Here is a 7958-nt window from a genome sequence, read left to right on the forward strand (position 1 = left end):
CCCTATGTTTACATTTTTCTTGAAAATATAAATAATACAGTATATACTCCATAGTTCTTTTTTTTTTCCAGTGAGTCCACATGTGAGTGTTGGAAGAAAAAGCAGAACCCAAAATCAAATGTTGTAAGCTTTTCTCTTAAAGATGCAGTTGCCACTTCCAGTGGGCGTCTGAGCGGAGGGTTGTGTCTTTGAATTTGCTGCGTACCTACTGATCATGCACTGGCTGGAAACCCACAGCTGCACACTGTAGGCTGCTTGAAGTTTTTTGGCTTCAAGTTTTGGCACGGTACTTAAATAATGGATTCCGGGAAAGGTATTTTATTCTTCTGTTTTTCTTTTACAATACACGATTCAATATTAAAATATATTACAGTCTCTTTTACAATAAATATATCTACATCATTGTACCAGAGAGCCAAAGGCCATGTTACTTATGATTTCTGGCCACCAACGTATTGGGTTCAGTACATAAAAGAACAAAACAATAATGAAACCTGCGTTGGTCCCAATCACGAGCAACAGAACACAAAATAAATCTGAACATGCTCATCACTACAAACATGGCCTAAGGTGCCAACAGCTCCTCCAACACGAGGGTTCATTTTTATTAAAAAACCCGAACAGTGTCCACAGGGCCGGTGAACGTCCGGCAGAGTTGAGAATAAATTAAACAATGAGGTCATTTAATGAGAGATATGACTTTTTGTTCGCTGAAATGAACAAAAAAAAACAATGTTAATATAAGGGTTTACTTTTTGACAAGACTGTCATGGCATATTCATCCTCGAGTATCTTCAGTCCATGGTGTAAACACAAATACTGTACTGTAATGCCTTAATAGTACCATAGACATTAAATGAACCTCTTTTAAAATTACACTTCCAGAAGCTCTCGGTAAGATACAACTCATTTGTTTGACATATTACTGATTATTGAATGTTCATAGACCTATAGCTGACTTATCTTTCAAATTAGGCATTATATTCAGTACAAACAAACAATTCTCAACTTACGGCTCTCACAGGTATTTTCAAATAAGCCGGTTGCATCTGATGAAAACGCAGTATTTGTCGTACAGGATAACATGTTTGCGGGTTTTGTTTTGGATTTGGTTTGTGTTATATTTTGACCCTGTGATTGAGGGACTAACAGTACCCGAGCTCACGCAGTATTTTCACATGAACTTGTAACTGCAAACCTAGAGAGAAATAGCCATCGCAGTTAAAAGACTTAAAGCACAAACACTGTTATTACTTTTACGTTTTGTGATGACTTGTTTGCTAAACATTTTCTTTCTTTCTTTCTTTTTATTTTTTTATTTTGTTGTTGGTACTGATATTGTTATCAGCTTGTTTTTCAAATTATGAAAATACTGCACCATATGATCTTGTTTAAATGTTAAGGTAAAATGAAATGGGTCAGAAGTATATTTATTCTCTTCCTTTATGAAAACAATGTATAAAAAAAATAGATTTGAAACATGTAAAACTGGATATGTGACATTTATTTGAATGAGACGCAGTGTGGCATAGTTTATAATGTTGTCGGGTTCATTTAGATGCCATAACTGTTGTTGATTTTTTGTCAGACGAGTACATTAAAAGAACAATGTTTGCAATCAAAATTACCTACTTTTTGAAAGAGAGGGTGTGAACCAATATAACAGTATTATAGAACAGAATCAATGTGTGTATATTTGGAGAAAATAGGATACCTTTTGATCTTTAGAGCCAGTGTGTAGTCATAGTTTTCACACACTTGCGTGTTTGACGATGTGCAGAGAGTATGGTTGTGCTGCATGTCAAAAGTTAACCTGTGTTTTTGAGGTGGCCATTTTACAGATATTCATACTTTTTATGAATGGACAGTTTTTTCCAATCCTTTGGTTCTTTAAATCTGGTCTAAAGATACATACCTCCTACAGACCACCAGGCTATGTTTGTTTGTGATTTATTTGAATCAACTTTGCTGATAAACTAAAAACAACTGCTGTTCAGCATCATAATGATTATTGTGGCACATTGGTGGCCGTCTGGAGTTATGTTCGTTGCTTCTCTAAGCAGTTAAGACCATGCTAGTATTCCATATGAAATGTACTGGATGTTAATTATTTTGAATAATGGTATTAACAAGTCCCTTTTATCCAACCACTATTATTTGCAATAAAAGTCTTCATGTTACAATATAAACCCATATCTGAGTTAATGAGCACTCAAAGGGGTTGTCAGTGTCACTGAGATAGGCTTTGAGTGGCATTACGACAATGTCCTCCTTAAAACATATCCTGCCACTTCATTCTCCATGCACCCAGATGTCCCCCTTTAAGGGCATTTTTAGATTTTATAAGCTGTATCAACATTTATTTTGTGAGTAAGCTAAACTACAAAATCAGGTGTGGACCGTTACATAATCTCTATAAAACGTTAAATCTGTAGGTGAGGGACCAAGACGTGCTCTGGAAGTGTTCTGGTTCCTGTAGCTCGAGTAGCATTGACCAGTCATGTTCAAGTGGGCTTTGGTTGCAAAAAAATACAATCTCTGAACCTATCATGTATCATTTAACCACAGACTACAGAGGAAGTCTTGGCCTGGAAATCCAATATCTGTTCTGGTCGTTGCCCCCAGAGGCTAAATCGTGATCTGACCATCGCTGATGGGTTCCGAGATTGACTGTCAAGCTGGTACCTGCACGCTCAGCCAGTCTCCGATGGTTCAAAAAGACCAGCTGAGTAACAGGTCCTTACACTGACTGACTGCACACGTCCAGCGTGGTACGTTGTAGCTAAAGCTAGCTAGATAGTGAATAATCCCAGAATCCCCATTAGAACGTCTTACACTAATATTTTATATTTTAATCATCTCAATCAAGATATTAGAAAATTAAATGACTAAAATGAATGAAAAGTAAACAAACTTCAGTAAAAACTGTGAGCTGGAAATAGCTAACATTACAATTGGATGAATTTAGAACCAACTATTTATCTGATATGTAATTTACCAGATTTTGTCATTATCAAGTAGCAGCTATATAGCATTATTATAAAACTACTCATTATGTAATGTCTAGAGTAATGAAAAAGTAAATTTATACCACAGTAATGTAGCTATATAATATTCTTTAGTGAGTGACAGTAAATTGGTCTTCTCTGAAGTTGCCTTTAAGCAAAATACTTATTAAAATATAATTTTATTGGCCCAGTTAAACCCTGCTAAAACAAAGATGTGAACTTGATCATCCTATATTTGATCACGGGATTTTTATTACCTCCTAAAAATGATCTAGTCGTAAAAATGAATCCAATGGTATGTGTCTGAAGTCATATCTAATATCAGTTCTCATATAATTTTAATATTATGTTTGTAAAACTTTAACGGTTTTGTTTGTTCCCCGCACTGAAGTGCTACTGGGCCCTTTTGAACTCGTACTGGCTCACTGCTGGGACTATTCTCTGTTCGTACAGTGTAGCTTGAGTTATTGAGTCATCTTAATTTTGCAGTATCATGCATATTTGATCCCCTCCCCTCTGCCCTCAAACACTATAAATCCTCCTGAGCCCAGATGGCTAGATGCCACAGTACATAGGATTAGCCACTGTTTGGAGTGCGTCGTCATCATTGACTGAGAGTGTGTCGCTCAGTATATATGATCTGCAGATACAAACATAAATCACTACTCATTTTGTTCCATAATGCATCTGGGGTCCAGCGGCAGCCGCCAGCGCAAGGCTTTCGAGTATCCTATGACCTGAATTCACTTTTGACTGAAACATCCGCGGCTGTGTGACCTACCTCTTAAAAGTTCAGTTGGAAAAAGTCATGTTGATGCACGCGCTGAAAAGAGGCCACGCCACCCACCTGCAGAGATCACTGCCTCACCTCGCGCTCCCAGCTGACAGCAGAGGGGGAAAAAAAATCTCTCCACTTTTAAATTTAAGATAAGAGGATTTTAAATATTCATGCTAGCGCATATTATTACGGCCCCACAATCCCCACCCTGAATTTTTAAATTGTCCATTTCAAAGCGCCCACCTCCCTTCACCAGAATCATACAGTTCAGTTTGAATTCATTACAAAGTTTGGATTTGTTGCATTGTGGATCAACATCAATTTAAACTCTTAGAGGGGGACAAGTACTGTACTGAATGTGCCTTTAAAGTATTTATCAATCATAATCCTTATTTAGAGCATTGGTGCCACAACAAGCTGTTAAAAATAGGATATATATATAAAATTATTGCTCATTTTTTCAGTACATTGGCTAATTATAACATCAACCAAACATTCAATATCTCAGCATCCTGTAAAAATACATATACTATGTATGTGTGCTTGTTTGAAGACAGGTTTCATGAAAGATAATTAAGTTTAACAGTTATTCTGACACATGTAACCAAGTTACACAAGTAACCACTAGCTAGCGTAGCATACAAATTGAAGAAAAAAATGAATTAAACATAGAGTAATTATGATTAATAGTTAAAGATTAATGTAAGTGTGTGTATTTATCTTGCAGGGAAACCGAAGCAGGGTTCAAATCATCTTCATCCTGGATATTATCAGGTCAAACTGTACAGGCAAACGATTCATTTGTTTAGTAAGGGCAGGGATGTGTTTGACAGACACGTTTATTAATCTTTTTTGTGATTGACATACTGTACCTGATTCTATCTCAAATGTTCCTGCTGCAGTAAAAAAATAAATAAATAAAAAACATGGCTTGAAAAGAAAACAGTTTAAACAAACAGCAAGAAATATTTTTGCCGATGACTCCGGATGTCACTGTAGGAAACATCATGACAGATACTGTGTTGCTAACAAAAGCTGATGTAGGGAGGTGAGGCAATATAATGCAAGTGGCATTTACAGTCTTAAAAGACAAACATAAATAAATAGTGACAAGGAGCCATTTTGTATTGCAACTAATACAAATATTCAAGCTGTCAGGGTATGTTTTCAGCACATAATGCTTTACAGTGTATTGTGATTTGACTGCTCAATGCAAGTTAATTTATTTATCCCGCAGAGAAATTAAGGCAGCATATATTATAGGTTATGGAAATGATTAGCATGATTTTCCATGTGTTGTTTGGCACTTCACAAAGGCGTCACCATGAACAGAGAGGAGAGTTGACCCTGCGATTAATGAAACCCTTTCTTGTGCCTTTGTCTGTTTTAACTGGGAGATTGTGCCATACTACAAACTGGAGCTGCTGCTCCGGCTCCTGCAGTCGCCACCCTACTTCCCTGAGCAGCATACTGAGTTGTCACTATCAAAAAAAAACTCTGTTTCTTGAGTGCTACCATTCAGTATGGTGGATATGTTTGTTGCACAGCAAGCACAAGCTACCCCTCCTGTCAAACGGAGGCAGAAAGAAAAAAAAAAAATAAACAATAAACTTGAATTTTCTTTTTTTCATTCAGTTCAAAATGGAAAAAGAAAAAAAAATAGGCTTCTCAAACATTTCAATTGGTAAAAAAAAAAACATTGAGTAACTTCTGACTGGTGTGAATTTTCTTTGAAATCTTTGATAGTGTGGCAGCTGCCAATGTAGGGTTGGACGTGCTATTTTAAAAAGAGGTTGCATCAAGTATTTGTCAACCTGTCCCTCATTATTTCCACTGAACTGGAAAATAAGTTGCCAAGCAATGATGCAGAGCCTGAGATAATGCCTGGGTTTTAAAGCAAGCTATCTAAACCAGGTCTCTCCATGACGCCGATGACTGAATCACACACTGCGAAGTGTTTTCACGTGAAGCTCCCGGGCAATTGTCAGTTTTCATGAAGGATTGAATGAGGTTGCCATAAAGAAAAAAATCACCATTTGACTGACAGTAAATATAATCCTATTTTATTTGTTTTCAGGCCTCAAAAGGCAGATTACACATTGTTTTATATATATATAGATATATACATATATACTGAATGACACAACAAATCACTTCTTTGTAGCACCAGTTCATCTTATGTGTCTTCAGTGTTGTGTTTGTTTAAATGGAGTGGCCTCTAGTAGAGTTCAAGGTGTGAGGTGCAGCATTTCTTCTGTTTGTTTTAAGTGAGTTGAATATATTTACGTATGCCATTTTTGTTCTTTTTACAAAAAAATCAATCAGAGTGGCCATTATAAGGTTGACGGGAACATCCTAATTTTTCTATATGAACTTTTATTTTGTTATTTGTTTGTTTTATTTAAGTCTTCAAATCACCATGCTGAAAAATAATGTGATGAGAAGTCTGGAACGGAAATGTTTACTCAAATGTGTATGATGGTCCTTTAGCCACCAGGGATATAGTTGTACATTTATAGGCTCTAGATCACTGGAATGATATATATGGCTTTAAGTGGCATTGATATATCTATATATAATATATATAAATATATATTGATATTTGTCCAGAAATAAGAAAATCCATGTACTTTAATTACTTTAAAGCTTACATTGTGTATAGCACGTATGCAAGTCCATTTTCATCATGTTTGATGTAATTTTGTAGCAGTGGTTTGATACTAATAAATGGCAGTTGATGATGGAATTGTAGACTGTGTTTGTGTTGAACTGATGTGACCTTTAAAGCAGCGACACTGTCACACTTTTATATGTGTTCAATAGAAAATGGTTCGACTGAACGCACTCACTCTGTAGCCACTCTGGAATAGGATAATTTATTCATAACAATATGGTACAGACTAAAAATATCCGAGTCCAATCCATTTGTGGTTTCCTTTATGTGGCTGGCGACTCGTCTTTAAAAACTGTTTTGGTTTCCTTAAAAATGCATTTGATGGGAATTTATTTATTTATTTGTTTTATGCTGATTTTCAGTAGTAATTAAAACACATGTATGGACTTTGGTAGGCAGTAATAATAGTGATAAAACATTATCCCATTTCTTCTGACTCCTTCCTCTGCAGCAGGACAGTAATCTGAGAAAAGCAGACTGTCCTTGAGAGAGAGAAAAAAAAAAAAGCTCAGCTACACATGGAGGTGCACAGCTCTTCAGCTAAACACACTTTCATAAAAAAGTTGAAGTCGGCGGCTGGTCTTTTAAATACTTGCATGAAAAGGTGAGAATAGATACGATGAGCAATAGTTAGAGCAAACATAGTAACGTCGTCTACAGCCCGAGCTGTAGAGGCTCTTTGAGGCTGTGTTCAGACATAGAGGTATTAAATGCTCACAGTGACAACATTCTGATGCTACGCAGCTGAAAGCTTTACAGTACCATATGCACCATGTCAGTCTAGCATGATGGCATGCTAAGATTTCCTGTTTAGCACTAAACATTAAGAACAGCTGAAGCTGAGAGAGATGTCGTTAGTTTGGGTATAAATTGAAGTATTGGACAAATTAAAATGTAGTGATGATGGCACTAGATTAAAAGTTATGGGATCATCCAATTGAACTGAACAGAATTCGTGTAAAGAGTAAAATATACAGTATAGTATATACAGTATATATATAACAGCCAAATAGTATTCAACACATTTAATGTTGTACTAGTGACTAGCCTGATTAACAATAAAAAGCTTGCAAGAACTTCACATTCAAAGACCTTCATGTCTCATTGACTGAGCAGTTGTTGCCATATTATGGATTGCGACAGTAGGTAAATACAAATATAGTATTGACAGTAGGACAATACTACAACCTGAACGACACAAGTGATGGTCTCATATAAATTCCACCGAGGTTGGACCTCTTAATCAAAAACCATCCCAGGTGACTACCTGATTGAGAGAAGAGTCTGCAAAGCTTCGATCAAAGTCAAAAAGTGTCTCTTTAAAGAATCTTAAAAACATACCACATATACACTGTTGCCCATTGTGTTTTAGTTTTCACTGTGATATGTTTGGAAGAGATTGGTCAGTAAAGACAGTCATCATCGCAATCAATCAAAGGCAACAATCGTTTCATAGGGAGAGGTATGAGATATGAGAAAAATATTTTATTCCAACTTT

At 36.2% G+C, this 7958-nt stretch overlaps 1 protein-coding gene across 2 annotated transcripts in view; it reads left to right on the forward strand.

Annotated features, from left to right (window-relative positions):
• negr1 (neuronal growth regulator 1) overlaps positions 1 to 6532 on the forward strand; it is a 135478-nt gene extending 128946 nt beyond the window's left edge. For both annotated transcript variants that reach the window (XM_019255005.2, XM_010729303.3), the window contains one exon: positions 1 to 6532. This exon is cut by the window's left edge and continues 984 nt beyond it. The gene's annotated coding sequence lies outside the window, so the exon portion shown is untranslated.
• Positions 6533 to 7958: the final 1426 nt, after the last annotated feature.

The sequence above is a fragment of the Larimichthys crocea genome, chromosome XVII, assembly GCF_000972845.2.
Source record: "Larimichthys crocea isolate SSNF chromosome XVII, L_crocea_2.0, whole genome shotgun sequence".
Taxonomy (NCBI): Eukaryota; Metazoa; Chordata; class Actinopteri; family Sciaenidae; genus Larimichthys; species Larimichthys crocea.